The 23,619-nt window shown below is 38.4% G+C and overlaps 1 protein-coding gene and 1 long non-coding RNA gene across 9 annotated transcripts in view; one reads left to right on the top strand and one right to left on the bottom strand.

The window, feature by feature from the left end:
- LOC101931826 (uncharacterized) overlaps positions 1-21,220 on the bottom strand; it is a 33,965-nt gene extending 12,745 nt beyond the window's left edge. Inside the window, exons 1-2 of the long non-coding RNA XR_255207.4 lie at positions 20,797-21,220; positions 6,107-6,144 (exon numbers count right to left, since the gene is read on the bottom strand). This is a non-coding gene — a long non-coding RNA (uncharacterized LOC101931826). The remainder of the gene's footprint in view (positions 1-6,106; positions 6,145-20,796) is intronic.
- LRRC4C (leucine rich repeat containing 4C) overlaps positions 1-23,619 on the top strand; it is a 930,888-nt gene that overhangs the window by 756,116 nt on the left and 151,153 nt on the right. For 4 of the 8 annotated variants that reach the window (XM_065592780.1, XM_065592781.1, XM_065592784.1 and 1 more), the window contains one exon: positions 5,895-5,981. The gene's annotated coding sequence lies outside the window, so the exon portion shown is untranslated. Of the gene's footprint in view, positions 1-5,894; positions 5,982-18,798; positions 20,646-23,619 lie in introns of those variants that run through there. The other 4 variants (XM_005286756.5, XM_005286761.5, XM_065592785.1 and 1 more) reach the window with 1 other exon arrangement.

The following is a 23,619-nucleotide window of genomic DNA, read 5'->3' as shown; positions in this document are numbered from 1 at the left end:
TTCCAATGAAACAATGCCTACTAGGGCTTACCTTGGAAACCTGCCTGACTTCATGCCAGCTTACTTGGTGGCTGCCAAGAAGCCCAGGCTCGCAGGGGCCACAGCTCAAGGGCAGCCCATGTCATGTGAACTGCTTCAGAGTTGGGGATCCTAGAGCTTCCAGACTCTCTGCTCTGGAGCTGGGAGCCTGGCAGCCCTGAGAGCCTTAGTTCTTCATCGAGGTTTTCAGGGCTTCTGGAGTCCTTGCTCTGTGATGGGAGACATTCTGGGGAGTCAGGGCCATTTAGGAGATCCACTGGAATGGGAGGAGTCCCTGGGAGTTGGGCAGCATGAGGGATCCTCAGGATTTGGGGTAAATGGCTGCTTAGTTTCATTCTGGAAAAAAATAAGCAAAATATTTTGACTCTCCAAAATGAAAAACAATGGGATTTCCATAAGGAATATTAACATTTCAAGTTTTTGTTCTTTTTCAAAATGTCAGAATTTCCCACAGAATGGACATTCTGAGTTTTCACCATCCATGTGGTCATTAAAGTTTCCAGAGCATGTTTTTCTTTTTCCAGAGTTATTTAGCTGGTGATCTGGCCAAATTCTAATTTTTGTAATTATGTTTTGCCTACCAACACTTCCATGCAGATAGATCTGGAGACAATATTCTTCCTGTAGAAAAGTGCTCCATGTTGTCAGCTGTTAAGCAGAAGTTGTGCTCCTCTGCCCCTGGTGGATATGTTTGTTGTTGGCGAAGTGATTCCTACATAACGATTTTAGATGCATTGTGATGAAAAGTACTATATGAATACAACTTCTTCTGCTTTTGTTATTGTTATAATATTTTTAAAAACCTATAGATGCTTTTATATTATAATGCCAATAAGAAATGAATGGGCAATCTAAGGGACTAATGGTCATTAGCTCATATCAGCCAGTCATTAGTCCCCAAAGAAATTATTTGCACCTCCATCATTGTTGCTTATATGTTGCTCTAATAGGGATAATTACAGTGGGATTTAATGTAATTTCTATTGAAGCTGGTTATCCATAGTATTTTGAAAGAATCAATTTAGGGTGGCTGAAGTGTAGATGTGACTAGAAAACTTTGGCACCAACTGCTAGAGAGAAGAAAGCTTCACTGAGGGCAGGTTGAACTAACTCTACAGTAGTGCCTCCCTGACCTGCTAATTGTGTTTTAGAATCAATTCCTCATGCTGACTTTTATTTTTCCTCTTCTTAACTAAAGATCAGAAGATTAGAAATACATAGTAGGTACCCTAGTCATGAACTGAGGTTATATATGGGAAAGGAAGGGAGAAAAAAGCAGGAAAGGTAAAGCAGATGTTATCAAGGGTAATCCTGTGAAAGCAACAGTCTCTGAGGCTGTATGGTCTAGAAGCTAGGCCATATATTTAAATGCATTAATGTTTGGCCTTGTAGTTAAAGCAGTGATCTTGGTGGGTTCAGGAATGAACTTTTGGCTTATGTTGCAAATTTTGAAAATGAGATACTAGGCAAATCAATTACTGTCTCTGAACCTCAGTTTGTGCGTGTATAAAATGAATACAACAAGTGGAAAATGGGGGATGACATATTTGAGAAAATCGCTATCCCCATTTTTCATCAAAAATTCAAAATTTTAACAAAAATGTGTTGACATTTTGAATTTTGTCAGCCAGCTGTCAAAATGAACTTAATACTTTGTCAGTCTGAACACTCCAGAGCCAGGCCATTCAGGTATAGATTAAGTGAACATCTCAAAACATTTCCCACAAATATGTTTTTTCTCCTGAATTGAGGGGGGGGCTAAATGAGTTTGTCCTTTTGCATTCACTTATTTATAATATCCTAGCAAATGAATTGTAATAGAAACAGCAGATAAGAGACTGATAAGAGAGAATGTTCTTAGAAAATACATTTCAAATTTGTGTGAGGTTTTTGTCATTAATTTTTTTGTACCAGAAACATGAGTTTTCTGGTTCAAAAAAACCATAAGCTGCCATAACCAGACTAAGTTAATCTAATAAAGTTATCCACTATGAATGATTCATTTAGCTCTGTCTCTACATCAGTTTTGAGGCACTCTTGAAAGGGAGGGGACAAATGTGTGTTGGAAGTTTGTATGGCTGTTGTGTGTGCTCTGCCTGTTCTCTGGTGAAGAGTGATGGGCTATCTCCAGAACTCTAAATCCAGCACCTTTCACCAGTACTAAAATTGTGTATTTTTTTTAAAGAAGAGATATTAAAACTCTTTGTGCAGAACTGATTCTGTTGATAATCCATTCCAAATTGGCAAGGAATTGTGAACATATAGTTTTTAACATTTCAGGCTGCATTTCTAAATAGTTAATTAGTTGTGAACTTAGAGCTTGAAATGTTGCATTGATGATTGGACAATTTTAAAGATGAAACCTGCTCAACAAAACCTGGGAATTCTTGTTCCAGCTCTTGGAAACTCCTCCTGATCAATGACCTTTTTATTTCTAACTTCCGTTTCCCTAAGGATACCTGGTTCTCCTCATTGGACTTGTTGTCATCTGTTGTTGCCCTCTCATTTAGTAACCTCTCCTCTCACCTCCTGCTCCTATGGTTTCAGTGGCAGCTTTGGATTTCTCCTCTTCCCCTCTGACTGTTTTCAGACCCTTCCCTTTTCCTCCTCTTCATTTCAGTCTTTGCCTTCCCTCTCCCTCCAACTGGCTATTACCTCTTTTCTATTTTTTTTAAATCTGACTGTGATGGTTGGCTCTTTTTTTGTCTCTCACCTTAATCCTATATATTCATCCTGAGAGAGTTAAATTTCCATACTTACGTCTTTGATTTTTCCCTCTGAGGTCCCTTCTCATTAACCTTCTCACCAGACATGCCAAACCCGTGGAAAAAATGCAAAAATTGGGCTTGTTTTCGACTTAATTGGCTTGTGAGTTGCTTGTTGGCTAGTTTTTGGCTTGTAGCTTGTTACTTGTTTGGCTTGTAGCTTGTTGCTTGTTGCTTCTTGTTTTTTTTTTTTTTTTTTTATCGGCTCCCGGCAAGGAGGGGAAAGGGGCAAGAAGGGGAGAGAGTCAGGGATGCACAGCGGGCCCACCACAGTCCCAGACTGCACGCTGGGGGAATCTAGTCACATAGAGTGTTGGGGTTCTTAGGAATTGACTCTTTTTGGCCTTGTTTTGAAATGGGATTAACTTGATTTTTGGCTTCTTGTGAAAGTCGGGGTGCTTATTTACCAGGTGAAAGTTGGCAACTGTGGTCCGCACTCAGTCTCCAGCTTTGGGCTGATTCCCCTACTAACTGTCCTGGGTCACTCTCTTAAACTGCTAGTTATTCAGTTTTTATTAATTCTATAAATTCTAGACCTGGTAGAATAGTAGTCAGTGAATTCTAAACTTGTTGAATTGTAGCCCTTTTTCAATTCTTGAAGCCTTCGCAGACGAAACTTGATTCATAATTTATTTATTTATGTCACTGACTGTTAGTACCCTGACTCACATTACCAGATGCATTACACAAACACAGCAGTGAATCCAAGGCCTGGAAGGTGACAGGAGCATTTCCAACCCAGAGACCTGCCTTCACTTTCAAGGCTTCTCATTGTTTGTGTGCTCTGCACTGTGCTTTATGACAGTTGCTCTGAGTAACACCTCACACAATGAATAATAATGTGTCATAGCTGCATATCATCAGACCTTCACTCTCACTCCTACTTCTGCGCCTAACAAACTCCTCTACTCCCACACTGTTGTGAGACAAAGGGCCAACATATATTTACATTCAACCAAAACATGGAATTCCTGTCCCATATCACTTACAATCCACGGGCCTCATCCCATGAGTTACAGGGTAACTATCCTATAACAATGGAAGTTGAGGGTGCTCAGCAGTACTTTTCAGAATCAGGACCCCAAAGGTATGGGTGGGTACAGTACAGAGCAACAGAAGCCCGAACAAGCAGAGTGGTTGTTAGTTCATTGCACTTGGGATGCATAATGAAACTGGTGTTTGAAGATTTTATTAAAAAGGAGAGGGACAGTGCTTAAAAGCTTACGTTTTCTCCATCCCAAAATAGCTGCATGTTCTCCCAAGTAAATTTGAATCTTCTAGTGCACTGTCAAAGGCACAATCCCTCTACACATTCCTCCCATACCAAATTCTTTTGCTGACCAGAAAGTTTAACTACTGAATTATAATCCCTCTGTGCACAGCCTCCTAGCTCATACTGCACACTGATAACAGGCTAATTATCTTCTGCTCAAAGGAAATAAACACAACACCTTCAAATGACAAGAAAGAAGCTGGGGCAGGGGGAGAGGAAAGAACCACCATTGTCCTGATATCATTAAGATGACTTGAAAGATACTGATTATCTTTCAGAAACCCCAGGGTAGGCTTGGGAAAGCCCCAAAAGCTTAAGCACTCAGCATATATTCTACATTCTGTGGATATATTAACAAAGCAAAAGCATCCTTGTTTGAGGGTGTCTCCAAGATGCACAGATGTAAAGTCAAAGAGAATTAGGTGCCTAACTCAATTAGGCACTTTTGTAAATCTGACTGGGTGCCGATCTGCACATGTAGGCATCTACATACCTTTATAAATCTGGTCCAAAGGCTTCATTTACAGAATAAAGTTAACAGAGATAATAGGTGAGTTTCATATCTGAGATATCTCAGATTTGAAAGAAACAAATCTTTGGAATTTATTAGCCAAAAAAGAAACCCAAATTAAATTGTTGCTCAGTGTAGCTCTGATCTTCAAAAGGGCCACCTGTTACATAAAATTATGTGCATAAATATTTGCAGGATCTATATATCTAGAGATTGGAAGAGAAGATTGCAGTAGTAGGTTCAAGGCCTGGCCCACAACTACTGTGGCTCTAGTCTTTTCATTATTGATCAAATATATTTTTTTAAAGATCTGTGTTCGGTGATTATGGCAAGTCAAAAATTACTTAAGGGGATGGATATATATATATTAAGAATACCAGATGTTTGGAATGTTCTTTTATTAAAATAGATCTCCTCATGCAATTGTATTGCTCCTAACATATCTTGTAAATAAAGGTTACATAAAAGCATGCAGATGTTTAAGGTAAGCATTCTGGAGATAGTCATGCACACACACACAATACATATAAACAAACAAATAAATAATACACAGTAAAGAAAGAGCCAAACCAAATCCTGGCTCTAAAGTTGTGCAGGGAACTGGAATTTCCGTTTCACCAGAAATACTGAAATTTCTAAATTTGTTTTCATTCCAAAATGGAAATAAATTTGGAGAGAGCATGATTTCAAAATGAAAATCAAACCATTCTGTTCTGAAATTGTTGAAATGGGATGTTTCAACCTTATCCAAATGGTTTTCTTCAATTTTGTTTTTCAAAACAAAGATTCATTAAAATTCACGTTTCTCTAGAATAGTGGTGGGCAACCTGCAGCCCATGGGCCACACTTGGCCCATAAAGGTAATCTGCTGGTGGGCTGCAAGACAGTTTGTTTATATTGACCGTCCGCAGGCACGGCTGCCCGCAGCTCCCAGTTCCCTGCCAATGGGAGCTGTGGGAAGACTATCAGTGTTGTAATGTATGGTATTTGCCAATGCATTCTAATCTACTACATGGCAGCTAAGTTTATCAGCACTGTAAAAGGAATTCCACACTACTGAAGCAATGAAATGGAAACCATATGTAATAGTGAGGAAACTCAGTTCCAGCATAAACTAGTGGAGAAGGAAGGGGATTATTATAGAAAATGACAAAGAAAAAACAATTCCTGCATGTAGCGAGAGATGCCCAAATTCCTACTTATATGGACCAAGCCCAGACTTTCTCATATCATGGACTGTGCTTTCCTGCATTGTTGTGTAACCAACATGTGCAAGCTTGTAATATCTGTGTTTCTTTCCTTGCAGGTGTTGATGCCCTCTTCATTACCAGAAATCCTTCTCTTACGAGGCAGCTCTTCCCTAGATCTTGAAGATCGGATCAGATTTGTTAAGGTAGGACTGTGTGTTATGTTGCACCAGGAACAGTGAGAAGGAAAGGTGGAGACAGAGAGGGAAGAAAGATCTATGTATTAAAAATAATGACCTAAAACATTAAAACCCTTATCACTTTCACAAACCTGGACTGAAGAGGCTTCCCATTTTATTATCCATGGACCTAATGGACAAACAGAATGGAATGAGAACAGTTCACAACAGCCAGTTCCTATTATATGTTTTTTTAGAGAATCCTGTCTTAGTAGTATCTATACATATACACCTATATCAAGTATATTCTCCTTGGTCATTCCAGAGTATATGTTCATATATTTCCCCATACATCCTCAGTATTGTATTTTAAAGAAAGTCAAGATGTATACTGCTCAGATAACAATCCAATATTCTGGCATATCATGGGCAGCTATATATTACTTTATATATATTATCTATCTGTCTATCTGTCTATCTAAAATACAGCTAGTAGTATGACTCAGGAACCTTTTTGTAACCTCTGTGAAACCCAGATGATTTAAATACATAGTAGTTCCAAGAGTATATTTCAACACCGTAAGGCTAATTTGATTTCTGAACACTAGAAAACCATGCTGCATATCTTTGAAGAAAGGAAGAGAGAGAAAATAAAATAACCCTTTGTGAAAATGGGTTATTTTTTTCCTTCCTGAAGAATAGCTATTTTCCAATCATGTTTACTCCCAGAGAGTATCAGGTATTGTAAACATGTAGCCTAACTTTTCTTTCACTTCCAGAGCTGTAAAACAGGAGTGAAGTATATATTATGAGATTTTGTACACCTTCCTCTGAAATATCTGATACTGACTCCTCTGAAATAGATGGACCATTGGTCTGATCTGGAATGGCAATGAATTCATTGTAAAAAAAAATGGTTACTGTTATTACTGGAGTTTTCCATCACCGTTCTATAAGATGGTATTGAAAGGGGATTGTGTATTTCAGATGTCCTGTGATTTTTATAGCACTGTTCAATTTAGATACAAAGCACAATTTTAATAAGAGTGGAAGAATAGGAAAGTGAAAGAATAGGGAGCTGGCCACTGTGTGGGGAAAGTCCAGAGAATTCAAGGTTAAGGCTGTTCTTTTAACTATATTTTAATACATTTGTGTGCATATATGCAGAGCCTTACATCTCTCTTCATTGTGGGCTAAATCCTAAGGTCTGTACTCAGTTCTTAATCAGCAATTACTCAGGCAAACACCTATTAAAGTACAGGCATGTTATATAGCATACATAGATCTCAAAGCATTTAACAAAATTGAGGGTTGATCTATTCTGGGAATTTACATCAGAATCGTTATGTGTCTTGGGGTGTGTGTGTGAAAAATCCAGTCTAGTGTCCTATTCACTTGACCAGACTGCCTTAAGAATTGGCTATTAGAAAATAGTGTACATTACACTCAGGCTTGACAGAATTTGATTATTTTTATAATTTTGACAGATAATATTGATAATTAGTTTTAAGCATTTAAAATAAATTTTCACAGTTGTGTAAAATTATGGAGTTTGAGCATTTTTAAATTTTTTATTTATTTAAATAAATAAACAAGTCAGACAGTTATTTAATGACAGTCAATGTTGAAATTCAAAAAGTTAAAGGACAAATTGTCAACATCATATGTCAAAATATACAAAGTATTTATCCTTAAATCAACAAATCTGGCATGTTTTTGCAATTTATTTGCTAGTCCATTTGTAACAAGCTTAATTCAAAAGTCTAAATCACTAGATTTTGACTCGAATATGTTTTCAGGCAATTTTTTTCTTACTTTGATTATCTGTAAATTTTGATTATTATTGATGGAAATAGTTTTATCAGTTTGTGTGTGTACAGTGAAATCGATATTTACCAACATTTATCATTAAAATATTATCTTTCTAAGCATAAAAACACTATTTTCAAATCTTAAAACTTGAACATGTCTAAACAAAGTTTCGTCCCACCTGCAAAAGGCACTTTTGCTTGTTGAGGATGAAGTATATTCTAGGTATGACGTTTTTAAAGAGGAACCTTCTTTAATGTATATGGACAGGGAAAAAAAGCCTCTGAAAATGTCTTAAATGCTGGGAAAATACCACTTATTTTATGTTGAGAAATCTCAAAAAAAGGCCAGATAGAATTTTGTCTGATCTCCAAAAACTATGATCATCTTTTGAGCTTAGAACATGTCGATAAAATTTCAGTCCAGAGGTTAATTTATTTGGAAAGTTATAGCACTTGAAAATAGAGGCTTAAAATGGAAGTATCTCCTAAACTACTGTGAAGTCTAACAACTTTCAGCTGTCAGTACTTGAAAAGAATGTAGGAAACTTCACCTAGAGCAGATGTGTAAGGCACAGTTATTATATACTTATGCCATGAACAGTTTTCCTCTTGGCAGGGATCCTCTCTATTTCTGTCATGTTGTTCACGTACAGACCACTCCTGTTTCCTCACTTTATACCTTTCTTCGAGGGCTTACATTGCTGCCTGCAAAGCACTATCCTTCTGGATGATGGGGACTTTGGAACCAGTTTATGTTCCTTCATCCTTGGCTCAGAGTTCTCTGTTAAGCAGTGTGAGGCCCTTTTCCTCCTCAGAACACATCATTCTGAACATATGCTGAGCAAGGAAACAAGACAGCAGAATTTACACGTATATATCTCCTGCTTGGCACTGCAGAGCAACATGGCTGCTTGGTTGTCTTCTCATGAATATTTTTAGGCATATACAGTTAAGATTCTATTCTCAAATAAATAAGAATTGTATTTTCCAGTCACAATAACTTCTTAGGAGAAGAAATTAAGATGGCTGAAACATCCCCTCTCTATTTCAATGCATCATATTCTTGCTACTTAAAAAACATGGGGGGGAAATTGCTGTCACTTTTTAAGTAAAAGCGATAATTCCCAAAGTACTCTATTATGCATGTCCATGTCTTCTTGTCTTAGAGTTTGCAATCTTATGAATGCAATTTAGTAACAACTGAGAGATATTCTTCCTGTTCGCTCTAATGACATTTACAAAAGTAGCTATACATAGGATGGTGCATGAATATAATATTAAGGTCCAAAAATATGTTCCCATGTACACCTGTAGAAATCTGGAGTGACTCCATTTAGTTCAAAGAAGTTACTCCTCACTTACTCCAGTGAAAATGAAATCAGACTCTGACCTCTGTGGGGCTCCATCTTGGTGAAGGAGTCCACTTTTGTGTGCCTCATACTGTAGGATCAGGACTTAAGGCTGCAAAAGTGACAAAACTTTGAAGTGGGAAATTTTGAATGAAAGCATTTGGTTCCAAGCCATTTTGTGAACCGGAACTTCTGTGGATTTTTGTGGAAAATAGAGTAATTTATGAGTGCAAATTCATCAATGTTCACTCATAGAATTGTCAAACATGACATATTATATAGGAAATTTGCAAAACTTGGCCATTTTCAAAAATTCAGAATGAAATGGAAAAATCTTTTGTTCTTAATTTTTTTTTCTTCGGTGTGTGTGTATGTGTGTATGTACACAATTCTCGTTGTTTGCTATGACTACCACTGCAAAGGCACATTTTGGGTGCCACTACGCCTTTGACTTTAGGAATGACTTTACAATTTGGAGAGCCCCAAATTGCCATGGTGGTAGGAATCAAGCTATGTATTTCTTCTGTATTTACTCTCATTGCTGTAGGGGAAAATTAAACCAGTTTGTGATATGAATTTAATAAAGGACACAGAGTCCCAAGATGTCATTTGTGTAATTTGTACCTAATGCCTGTCCAGTTTAGTACATACTACTTTGCCCTGCTCTTTCAGCATTCCATGTTCTTGAGAGGGACACCTACTCTGCACTTAGGCCTTAAATTCATAGGGACCTAAATTTATTTTAGTAAAACCCTGGGCACTAGACCTCCCAATTTGGTAATATTACAGTCCAAAGAGAATTGCTTAGAAACAATTTAACTCTCTGAATTTCTTATAACTTTGTCTGTTTATACCCTTTCATGAATGCAGTTTTTCTTCACTTAAATATTATGGACATATTTCTCCTCACAGATCCACAGTGCTAATCTCTGTTCCTCATTCTGTTCTCTTTCTATATGCAGTCCCCTCAGGTGAAAAAGAGAACCTCATTACAGATTGGAAAGGAGAATTTTGCCCCCAAAGTAGAGGGCTTCTTACTTACTTTCACAAGACTTTCAGTCACTAAATGTTAGGCCCCTCTTGCAAAGAAACTCGGATGCAACTGAATTCCTTTTCACAGATCAGCAATTTGTGTCTCATTGAAGAATAGTGCACATTAAAACCCAGACATTTTTAACTGCAGATTGTGATATTTGTGTCTGCAGCTGTCCAGTTGGATTAGCAACACAAGATTCAAACAAACATGCTGAGAATTTCACTGTGTGAAGTGGAATCAAGTTTACAAGGGAGATCTTTACAAATGGAAGATGCAGCATCTGGTATTTTCCTTCCAAGCAAATATTTTATGGATTCATAGCTTAATAGGGTTTAAGGACAGAGGAGACTAACAGACCATTTAGTCTGATCTCCTGAATATTTCAGGCCATTAAATTTCACTGTTACTCCTGTATTAAGCCCAGTGACTTGTGTTTGACCTGTCCTAACCCACCCCTGTGTTCCAACAACTGTATAGCAGTGAAGCCAAATTTCACATTTGGGAATTGTGAATAGGATAAGATTAAATCTAAAATGAGCTGGGAGATCCTAATATATACAAAACAGTATGTCTAGACTCCTAATGTTGAAGGCTTTGGAGCTTAATTTTGGTATTACTCACACTGGAATAAACCAATGATAATCAGTGGAATTGTACATGTGTAACATTGGTATGAGTCAGATCAAAGTCAAGCTTTATTTTCTTACTGTATCACAATCTCCCTAAAATATACTACTGGATTCTCACCATTCCTTAGTTACTGAGACATGCTATTAAGTTAATCAGAGTAGTAAGGGCCTAATCCAAAGCCCATTGAAGACAATGAAAAGTTTCCCATTGACTTCAACAGACTTTGGATCAGATTCAGGTAATTTTCTTTCTTATTAAAAGTATCAGACTGAAAAGAACCAAAATGACAGTGATGTTTCCATGCACAAATAACTTTTTGTCAGCAATGTTTTATAAGGAAGAAGGAGGATTGTTTTCCAGAGTTGCTTTTGTGACTATATACAAAGAAGGTGAAATGTAATTGTATCAGAGAAGATAGATAGCTCTGAAACTGCCTCTCACTGTCCTTTTTATTAGCAACATTGTCTAATTTTCCTTTTTCACTCTTCTTCCTATACTTTGCCAGTTTTTGCACTATTTCTTTCCCCCTCTGCAGGCTTTTCTGACTGTGCAGTTGATGTCTATCTCACCCTCTTTAACTGCAGGTCATCAGCATTATATATTAGAATATTTGCTTTCCCAGGGACTAAAGATATTTCTCTTCCACCAAATTATTGACAACTTTGAGCATCTAGTCTTTTACCTTTAACCTTTCTCAATGCCAATCCAATATAGAAGTTCAGTTCTTTAGCCCCAATTTCCTGTCAATAAGGGACAATTGTGTTATTTCAACCTGCTATTATGTTGCCAGTCACATCAACATTTGCTGCACATGCCAGTAAGCATTGATATTCTCCCTTACCTAGGATCAGGGATACCTGTCCAGTTGATGAGAAACAAATGTGAGTTGTTTCAGTCCATTTGTCAGAATGTTACTAGTTATCTTCACTGATCAACCTCTTGGTCCATAATCCTCTTGGTCCTTAAATGGAACTGGAAATCATTGAGACTACGATTGTGGCCTTTGTCCATGTGCATCACCAGCTGCAGGAGAATGGACTTTAGCTGCAATGTGGTAGGAGGAGTCTGTGGCTCCCTATGAGCAGCCAGAACTGCTAGTTGTCCAGGGGCTGCATCGCCAAAGCATCCATTTAGGCCACAAGCTGTGCCTTCATCATTCAGACAGCTACTACCTTCCTTAAGACCTTCCTTCTACCTAAATGGATCAAAGGTGAATGACCATGTAAAGCTGGAACTAGAGTACATATATCCCTAGCCACTTCCTTCCCCACTTGGCCTTGTCTGTGTCAGTATTTGTGCTTTGTAAGTGTGTGGATGGATGTCTAGGTGTTATTCTATTCCTTCCACATGATCCAAGATATCTCCCATGGTACTTCCATGTGAAATGTAGAGCTATTGTAGAAGTGGATTTTGCAAACTGATCTGCAGGGAGTTGCTGGCTCCTGAAAGTTCCATGCAAAGTGAAAGATTGAAGACTCAAAAACAGCATAAAACAAACTTGAGAAAACAATCAGTATAAAGTGTCAGGGGAAAAATATTTCACCCAACTAAATTTGACCAACTTATAACCATTTACTTGCATGATGGATGTATGCATTGATGGATGATTAAATGTGCTGATATTTTTTAAAAATATGTTTTAAAGATGTTTGTCACTTAGCTGACTAACAAGCCTGGAAATCCAATAGTACAGTTTAATTCCAGGTTGCTTTGAAGTTATGTTCTGAGTGACTAGTCATTTTATTGTCTTTGTTTTATTTGTTGATAAACTATAGTTAGCATATTAAAAATAGCAATTTTAAAAGAGGAAATTATCATTTTAGTCTACATAAGAATGGCTGTACTGGGTCAGACCAATTGTCCATCTAGCCCAGTATCCTGTCTTGTGAAAGTAGCCAGTGCCAGATGTCTCAGAGAGAGTGAACAGAACAAGGAAATTTATCAAGTGATCCATCCCCTGTCATCCAGTCCTAGCTTCTAGAAGTCAGAGGTTACAAGACACCCAGAGCATGGTGTTGCATCCCAGACCATCTTGACTAATGGCCATTGATGGACCTATCCTCCATAAATGTATCTAATTCTTTTTTTGACTCAGTTATTTTTTGGCTTTCACAACATCCCCAGGCTACGAGTTCCACAGGTTGATTGTGTGTTGTGTGAAAAAGTACTTCTGTATATTTGTTTTAAACCTGCTGCCTCTTAATTTAATTGTATGACCCCTGGTTTTTTATTATGTGAATAGGTAAATAACACTTACTCACTTATTAACTTTCTCCACACCCTACATGATTTTATAGACCTCTATCATATCGTCCCCTCATTCATCTCTTTTTCAGTCTGAACAATCCCAGTCTTTTAAATCTCTCCTTGTATTTAATATCTCCATACTCCTAATAAATGTTGTTGTCTTTCTCTGTACTTTTCCCCATTCTATTATATCTTTTTTTGAGATGGGGTGGTCAGAACTGCACTCAGTATTCAAGGTGAGGGCATATTGTGGATTTATAGAGTTGCATTATGATATTTACAGTCCTTTATCTATCCCTTTCCTAACAGTTCCTAACATTCTGTCAGCTTTTTTGAGTGCCTCTGCCATTTGAGCAGATGTTTTCAGAGAACTATCCACAATGACTCCAAGCTCTCTTTTTTGAGTGGTGACAGCTAATTTAGACGCCATCGTTTTGTATGTATAGTTGGAATTATGTTTTCCAGTGTGCATTACTTTGCATGTCTCAACATTAAATTTCATCTGCCATTTTGTTGCCCACTCACCTAATTTTGTAAGATCTCTTTGTAAATCTTTACAAACTCTGCTTTGGATTTAACAATCTTGAGTAATTTTGTATCATCTGCAAACTTTGCCACCTCACTGTTTACCCCTTTTCCCATATAATTTATGAATACATTGAACTGCACTGGTCCCAGTACAGATCCTTGGAGGATCCCACTATTTACCTCTCTCCATTGTGATAACTGACCGTTTATTCCTATCTTTTAACCAGTTACTGATCCATGGGAGGACCTTCCCTCTCATCCCATGACTTCTTACTTTGCTTACGAGCCTTTGGTGAGGGACCTTGTCAAAAGCTTTCTGAAAGTCTAAGTACTATATCCACTGGATCACCCTTGTCCACATGTTTGTTGACAACCTCAGAGAATTCTAATGGTGAAGCATGATTTCCCTTTACAAAAGCCAGGTTGCCTGTTCCCCAACATAGCATGTTCATCCATAAGTCTGATAATTCTGTTCTTTAATATCATTTCAACCAATTTGCCTGGTATTGAAGTTAGGCATACTGTCCTGAAATTGTCAGGATCATGTCTGGAGACTTTTTAAAAAAGTGATGTCACATTAGCTGTCTGCCAGTAATCTGAGTAAAATAGGTTACATACCACAGTTAGTATTTCTGCACATTCATATTTGAGTTCCTTCAGAGCTCTTGGATGAATACCACCTGGTCCTGGTGACTTATTACTGTTTAATTTATCAATTTCTTCCCAAACCACCCCAAAGCACTTCAGTCTAGGATAGTTCCTCAGATTTTTCAACTAAAAGGAATAGCTCAGGTGTGGGAATCTCCCTCACATCCTCTGTAGTGAAGACAGATGCAAAGAATTTATTTAACTTCTCCACAATGGCCTTGTCTTCTTTGAATGCTCTTTTAGCACCTTGATTGCCCAATGGCCCCACTGATTGTTTGGCAGGCTTCCTGCTTCTGATGTATTTTAGAAAAATGCTGTCAGTTTTTGTGTCTTTTGCTAGTTGCTCCTCAAATTCATTTTGGGCCTGCCTAATTATACTTTTACACTTGACTTGCCAGAGTTTATGCTCCTTTCTATATAACTAGCTTCCTCATTTTGGGTAGTTACTCTTTTAAAAGTTAAATGCTACTGTGGTGGATTTCTTTGGTATTCTCCCACCCCCCATAAGGATGGTAAATTTAATTACATTATGGTCACTATTACCAAGTGGTTCAGCTATATTCACCTCTTGGAACAGATCCTGTGCTCCACTTACAACTAAATCAAAGATTGCCTTTCCATTTGCGGGTTCCAGGACCAGCTGCTCCAAGAAGCAGTCATTAATGGTGTATAGAAATTTTATCTCTGTATCTGGTGACATGTTCCTAGTCAATATGGGGATAGTTGAAATTCCCGATTATTATTGGGTTTTCTGTTTTTATAACCTTTCTAATCTCTCTGAACATTTCACAATCACCATCCTGGTCAGCTGGTCAGTAGTATCAGATTAGAATGTATATGAGCATGGAATTTCTATCCATAAAGATTCTACGGTACTGTTTCATTCATTTAAGATTTGTACTCTATTTGACTTTGCTTTCTTTCACATACAGTGCCACGCCCCCACCAGCATGACCAACTCTGTCATTCCTATATATTTTATACCCTGGTACTCCTATGTCCCATCATCATTCCACCAAGTTTCTGTGATGCACGTTTCTGTGAGGCACTCAATTTCACCTGTCTTAGTATTTAGTTTTCTTGCATTTGTATAAAAGCACTTTACAAAATTTCTCAATATTTATTTGTATTCCTTTATGCGATGTAATTCAATGGGACTCTCTTTCATTTGACTGTTTCTCTTCAGTTCCTATCTGTAGTTTATCAGCATATTACTGCCCTGATACTATTTTTTTGGCTAAATCATGTCTACTTTAGCCAATATATTATTTCTCTCTATATATTCATATACATACTAGTACCATTAAAAATTCACATTTTAATGCCATTTGGAACGACATCAAAGCTGCATAAAATGCTAATTTCTGCTGAAAGGGTAAATGAATATTAGTCTGTGTCCAAAGAACGGATGTATCTACTGCAGATGATTGCATTTGAGAATCAGATTAGATCGGCAAAAGCTGAGCATCACCACTTACAAAGACCATTTAGTTGATGTTAACAAACAAACAAAAAACTTCAGATTTGTTCACAGATTCTTAGCTTTAGTAGGCAAGTGTTAAACCTTTAAAAACAAAGCCAAATTTTTAGCCAGATTGTTTGAATATTAACCTGAACTTGAATAAGTAATGAGTAATGTACAATGTAGTATCTTAACATTTAGTTGTAACTTTGCAGTAGTAAAAAGTAATTTAAAAAAAGGTTGATGGAAATATTTATTGGGATGTGATATTTTTGCACTTCTGAAAAAATGTTTGTTTTGATATTTATTTAGATTAAAATAGTAAAAAGATAAAAGTGCTTACACAAAGCTCTAGGAGTCCTAATGTTTGATTAATATCACAACGTAAGTTCAGTAGCATCAAACAGTCAGATAGGTAGGAACTTGAACAGCCAGCTACCAAAAAATGTTCCCCTTCTACCCCTTCATCAGTTCTGGTGCAAACCCTCAGCCATCTTCACAAAACCCTATTGAATAGCATGCCTGGAAAACCACCAAATGTGGGTTGCTTGTTATTGATCCAGGTCCTGATCCTTCACCCATTTAAGTCAATGTGTATTTGCCACTGACTTCAATGAAAGCAAATCAAGAGCCCTAAAATATATGATTGATTAAAAGCCAGATGTTGATCCCCTTATTCACACTAAGCAGAATGTTACTTCACACATTCTGTCACTGAGTCAACCACAACTAGAAGTAATGGAGTCACCACAACTAGAAGTAATGGAGTCACCACAACTAGAAGTAATGTACAACTGGAGACTGAGCTCCCTGGTCTTTGTTACTGATTCAGTAAATTTGTTACTGAACTGAAATTAACCAGAAAATATACTCTACAATTTAAAAAGTATGTATATAGCTACATGTTCAAGTCCCATACTTGTAACTGTGACACTTCCATTCTCTCTTCTTCTCATTTTCACTTTTGCAGAGTTCATATCAAAGAGCTAGATTAACTAAGGGTATCTAATAATATATATTACTATTGTAGAGAGCAGAGTGGAGGGTATCTGTGTTATTGCATGCTAAAAATAACTGGAAGCAACTGTTTGATTTATGGAATCCACTATAATTACCATCGAAGAGCCTGGCTCATTTTTTTGGGGAGGGGTGCAAGTGGAGGAGTTGGATCTATAAATACTTTCTTTCTCATTATGAGAGCAACAAATGCAGGAGTAGAGTGGATCATCCATACTCTGCTTGCTTGCCTTGCTCCTATAAACATTTCCACATATAATTTTCCACATGTGAGAACTTCCACTAAGTTTAGGTCCCAACCCTGCAAACACTTATGAACATGCTTAACAGTGAGCATGTGAATAAACACATCCATAAGCATTTGCAAGATCACAGGCTTAGTTTGTAAACGTGAACAGAACGTTGCATTATAATTCCAGTCCTTCTTCCCTCTCACCCACCTCTGAAAAATCCTAGGTCAGATTCATTCCAATGGAGTTACACCAGAAAATTTGTGAGTCTAGTAACTGGGCTGGTCTGCACTGAAAACTTAGATTGGCATAGCTACTGCACTCGGGGGAGTGAAAAATCCACTCCCCTGAGCACTGTAGCTATTCTGACCTAATCCCCAGGGTAGTCACAGTTAGGTTGATGGAAGAATGCTTATGTCGACCTAGTGACTGTCACTCAGAGAGGTGGAGTTTCTATGGGGATGGGGAGAAAAAAACCCTACTGTTGCTATAGTCTGTGTCTACACTATGGGTAGACTTGGAAGGATACAATTTCTATCTATAAATGTCAGTAAATGTCAATTTCACCAACCACAAACTGAAAAAAAAATATTTCCATCAATAATAATAGAAATCAAGATAAGAAAAATAATGCTTGTGAACTTATTAGAGTTTGATTTAAGGCTGTTTCCTTTGTATGTTCTCACATGTGAAGTTGACACTTGTGTTGTAATTGTTAGAAAGCTTTTACCTTTTGAATCTCAATGTGTAGAGGCATTAAATAATTATTGTCAGATCTCCCATAATTTCCCTCAATTGTTAACATTTAGATAGATAAAAATAAAAAAATGCTTAAAGCATATCATTTTGCACTACCGTGAAAATTTAAATGGTTAAAATTTTAAAAAATGCTGAAAAAATAAACATTTAATTTTGCCATACCCAATTATGGGATTACAGAAACATATCTTTGGCATTGTAGCTCTGCTGCTGTAATACTGGTAGTATAAACATGGCCATTATATTGTGATCCTACCACTTAACTGCTCACAAATCTCCTGAAACCATAAGACACTTTAAAGATCTTCCAGTCTGTTAATGTGCAGGTGTTTTGTACTGAGTGATACTTGGGTTTCTTCATATTATGGCAATAAATGCTTTAAATGATTTAAGGCTATTTCCTTTGTATGTTCTGACGTGATTTTGACACTTGTGTTGTAATTGTTAGAAAGCTTTTACCTTTTGAATCTCAATGTGTACAGGCATTAAATAATTATTGTCAGATCTCTCATAATTTCCCTCAATTGTTAACATTTAGATAGATAAAAATCAAAAAATGCTTAAAGCATATCATTTTGCACTACCGTGAAAATTTAAATGGTTAAATTTTAAAAAAAATGCTGAAAAAACATTAATGTGTATTAATGTGTGTTTGGGTGTGTGTAATGTAAAGATGTATATATGTAAAGATATATATGGACGTCGTGTTCACAGGTCCATGCCACAAAAGGGGAGAGAAAGTTACTGAAGTAAAATGAAATGTATAACAGGTTTCTAAAGGGTGATTTTATAGAAAATCATTAACTTTCCCTATCCTTCTGTGGCTAGGCATGTACCTGTGAGCACAGTTGAGCTGCCACAATCAGGCAGGCTTTTAAGAAAATGAGTTTTGACATTCCTTTCCTCAAGACGAGCCTTTGTTTTTCAATTACTCCTTCCTCACTTGGAGGTTTCTTGAGGTAAAAGTGAGCCTGTTCCCAGACTGTCCGCCGGGTGGCAGCAGTGCCCTATCACAAGAGCTCCTGTACCCTTTTCCTTGACACCAAGTGTTAATGCAATTGACCAATCAGTGCTAAGATGATGGGAGGTAATTGGGTAATTGTATTTTACTGATCACAAGCAGAGAAAAGGAGGAAGGGGGGGGGGGAAGAAGAGAGGATTGAAGACGGGAGAAGGGACGAGTGTAGGGAGAAAGACTGACCCTGAGACCTTTGGAAATATTGAGGTGCCATAGCAAAGGTGGGGAGGGGAGTGAGTGAGAGAGAGAGAGAACGAGCGAGCAAAGCTACTCCCCGCAGCAGCTGACTGGAACTGGATATATATAAATACATATACATACACACATATAAATATATATAGGTAGAGTTCGAGCTGAAGCTGATGGCAGGGAGGAAAGGTTTCTGCTGTGCATTTCTGGGATAAGGAATGAAAGAAGCGGCTGCGCTCCTGGGAATGTGTCATCTTGGAGGGGAGGGAGGAAGGGGGAAGGTAACTGGAATGTGGAAGAAGATGGGAGCCTAAGCCACTGCTGTGCAAAAGGGGATACCAACTTGTAGATCTGAAATATACCAGGCTGATCTTGGCAATGAGATCAGAGCTGCAATTGCAATAGATAGGGGGAGGAAAAGGGAGGCAGAGATTGGAGGGCTCTCTCTGTGTGTTTCTCTCTCTCTCTCTCTCTCTCTCTCCCCCAAGAAGAAATAGAAGAAGTTTATCCGTCTCGATACTGCTGGATCTTTATTGCTGCTGGACAAAAGATGGAGAGGAAGCCGAAATGAAGAGGAAGGGAAGCCCCGTGCTTGTGAAATTCAGAGTTAGGGAGGACAAATCACGCCTCCCCGGAGAGCTTTTGTGCCCCATCGGGGGAGTTTTAACGTCAGGAAGATTTTGAGAAGTGGGGGCAAAGAGAAGAGGGAGTGTCAAAAACACCCACCCCACGTGTGTAAAAAAAATGAAATAAGGGATGGATTTATTCTTGACAGCTGGTGGGAACCTTGAATTTTCCTCCACTCTCCCCTACCCCATTTCCATTTAATGTGAGATTATGAAAATGCAGAGGAGTTGGAGGGAAGGCAAAAGGATATAACGTGGAGTTTGAAGAGAGGAGAATGGTGATGATGCTGTGGATGGCTGGCTTCTTGCTGAAATCAAAAATCCAATTGCGCACTGGGTTGTGATTGGAAATCTAATCAGATCTTTGGAGGGGGGAGAGAGAGAGACCAAAAGTTTATTGTTTTAACATTCTAAATGTAAGAGGAGACTCTGGTGAAGGTGTGTGTGGAGGAAAATAGGAAAAACAGAAGAATGGGAACCCCCGATCTAACGTGGAAACACATGGACTGGATAATTGATAGTGCAGCAAAGAAGGGGGAAGAAGAAAATTGCCTGGCAAGACCTGGATCTTAACAGTCACAACAAAAAATGCATTAAAAGCAAACGGCCTCACTTCAGATAGAGGGTTGTTTAAAATATCCTCCAAAGGAAAAAAAATAGTTGTCAATGAAGAACAGAGGAGCCAGAAAGGCAAAAACCCTCAACCAAAGGAAACTAGGAAAAGGATCCACACGGGAATGAAAAGTTTCAGAAAGGAGAAGGACCATTCTTGCTCTGAGGGATTTTTTTAAATGTTTAGTTAAAAAAACCTCCCCCAAGAAGACAGGAATTTAATGATACAACTACGACCATTTTAAGCAGAAAAGTTAAGAGCGACGGAAAAAAGGGGGGTGGGAGTGGAAAAGAAGAAGAATCTGGTGAGGGAGAAAAAGAATCAGCAGGTTGGGTTGGATTGGAGCCTGTGTGGACTGAAATTGATGGAAAATTGAAGTTGGATATTTTATTTTTAATTTAATTCCTTATTTTTAATTTTGGCTTCGCTGCTGCAATGAAATAGTTTGCCACCCCCTGCCTTTTTCCCCTCCCCCCCTTAAACACTCGGATTTCCATCTGGATAGTCTTCTGTGCAATCTGAAATACAGTGAGTGCCTTTGATATTTTATTATTCTTATTTCCTGGGAAAGAAAACATGCCCCCGCTGATGTTTGCCCTCGCTTTCTTCCTTCTAATAAAATCTGGATGAATTATACGAACTGATTTGGTGGGGCGGTGGGGTTTAACCAATAACTTACCGTAGATCCAATGTTATTGTTAGTAAAATCCAAGCCCCGGGAGGATGTTGCAGATGTCTGGGTCTTCAGGGTTTGTAGATGTTCACTAGCAAAGAAATCTCCCAAGGAAGCCCCTGCAGTGTGTGGTGTTGTGCAGCTTGATTGCCCAAACTGTGCAAGCGCGGCAAGTTGCACGGCAGCCTAAGGAGTTTGATACACAACGATTTTTGTTTTCCCTTTTGACCATTGGAAATCGAAGGGATCCGATGTAATTTTTATTATGCATTCTGACATTGCAGCTCCGCATGGTGTATTAACATGGAAATATGATAATGAAGCAGGCAGGTGAAAGATGGATGGCTTTTGGTGTGTGGGGGGGGAGGACGTTGAAGAGGCAGTATGGGGAGAAACGTTACATTGTGCACAGAGTGTGATGAAGGATGGTTATCAGCAGAGAGAGGGGATGGGTGTTCACTATTGAAGGCGAGTTTAAAAAGCTGCTATACTTGCCACAGATGTGCTCCAGATCTCTTAGGCAATTTGCTGTGGTTTGGTGGTAAATCCTTCTGGCTCCCAGAGGGCTTTCACAGCAGTTGTAGATTTACTGTTGATAGGCAGATAGTATTCTGCAGCGTTAGGAGATAACTTAAAAAAAAAGAGAGAGATCCTGTCTCTGGTCGAGTTTACTGATTAGGAGTGATGGGTAGATAATGGGCCGAGCTAGTATCCAGTAATTATGTCTGTCCTTGCTTACAGAAACGGGGGTGGGGAGAATAAAAGTGGGATAATGTTGTTTGAAATAACTGGGGGTCCCTGTGTGCTAGTGGGGAACAGTGCCACTTTCCTCCTCTCTTTTCTGCTAGCATAGCTGCTGACTTACTAGATATTCTCTTTCCCTGCCCCCAACCCTGGCCACCTCCATGTGCAGGGACACAGATTGAAGGTCTTTACTGGAATAGACTGGAATGTAGTGAAGAAGGAAGTTGGAGGGGGACCCCAAACACATAAATAAATGATCCATTGGGCAGATAATGGCTATTTTTTGCCAGGCAATGTGCAGAATTAGCATCGCCACTGATTTCCTCCCCCCACTCCCATTAGCTGCAATCTCATAGGGGAGGAAGTAAAGGGGGGGAGAGAGCTTGATTAGAACTCCTCACTTGCTGACAATCTTTCCCTCTTTCTCAGGCTTTCTGTCTCAGAAACCACAAGTGCAACATAGCTAGAACTTCTGGCAATAAAATAAACATGTAAAAAAAACAAAACAAAATGCTTATTTGATAGAAACCTTCCTGAGCTTACTGGTTTAATGGAAATTAGAGTTTCTGCCTTTAAAAAATATCCCATTCTTCTGCTCCTCGGAGGTCATGTCCTTTAAATGTTGGTTACTTGGGAAGGATGAAAGATGTGGGGGGCAATCCTGCTCCCAGGGAGGTCCATGGGAATTTTTGTTTTGCCAGGGGCACAGAATCAGGCATTTTATTCTGCTGGGAGTAAAACAAGAAGCAAGTTGACACAATTTAAAAAAAAATCCCTTACAGCCACATCTATTCTTGCCCTTCTCTTAAGTCCTTAACTAAGTATGTTTAGTATGGAATGTTTTCAGTCTCATTTATTTTTCTGGACAGGTGTTTCCTGTGGGGTCACTGAGTAGGTAATAAATTTGTCAATCTGTGAAAACAATCACATTGTTTTCCTTGGCCCCCTGTAGGGTCCTGAATATCTTATCATAATTCTTGGCCCTATTGGGGCTACACTGACATCACCAGTTGCAGTAATAGAGCAGTTAAATGTGTGTTTAAACTGTTGCTTAGTAATTACTGAAAGAGAAAGAAGCTGGCCAAGCGAGGGAGGGGGGAAGCGGGGGGAAATCTTCAAGCTTTTCACTGGATTGTTGTGAAGTGAACCCATAAACAGAAAACCTCTAGGGAAAGCCAGTCTAGTCTTTGACAATAGGACGTCTGATTCATTTTGTACAGTAAATAGCATGAGGGGCTTTTTATGTGCTGAAGAAAATGTAGACACAAATCTGGGCTGTGAAATAGGCAAAGCTTGTCAACATTAGAAATCTGAAGATGCGTCTCAGCTTCTAAAGATGCAATAGTCGCACACTTCCATGAATCACTCACTTGGTAAAGTAGCCAAAGACACATGGAGCAGCCTGGAATGTAACTCTTTCCGTGATGTAATGGAAGAGTGTTTAGCATTCAAATAATTTGCACTCTGATGTTGTCGAGATCTCAAGGTGCTGGGCAAGATAAAAAAGGCAAAAATATGATAGATAACCTTAGAAAAAAAATGAGATGAAAAGTGAGGATTTCATAGTAACCTGAGTAGAAATAAAAGCTGATTGACTTTGCTATTTCCATCTCTCGTCTCAGAACACCAGTGTAGCATTCAGCAGTATATGATATGCAAGGTGCCTTCATTTTCAGAGTATTGAATTGTTTACAATTACAGTAAACCATCTGTAATTACCTAAGCAGATAAGAAGCTGGTATGAATAGTGTGTGTGAAGAGAAAGTACAGTGTGAATAGTGAGCAGTTATGTGAATAGTAACATGTCAAATGCCAATGCAGAAGAAACTAGAATACTGTGTATGAGAGCCCTATTTTATTTGTTGTATTTGGTCTGCTGGGGTCAAAGTTCACTTAATCTAAAAATGCAATCTCTCTTGGTAATCTGTGGTTGTGATGCAGAAGTTATTGCTGATATAAAACCAAGGCAATCCACATCTTTTCACACTTTGGAAATGTCTTTCACTGATGTATAGTGGGCCCCAGATCGGTTTTTATTGCTGAAGTAGCCTCTGGATCACTGTGACTAGGATTGTAATCTTGGTG

The sequence above is a fragment of the Chrysemys picta genome, chromosome 4 (genome assembly GCF_011386835.1).
Source record: "Chrysemys picta bellii isolate R12L10 chromosome 4, ASM1138683v2, whole genome shotgun sequence".
NCBI lineage: Eukaryota > Metazoa > Chordata > Testudines > Emydidae > Chrysemys > Chrysemys picta.
Note: the sequence above shows the minus strand (reverse complement) of the source record. Positions and strands in the feature narration are given on the sequence as shown.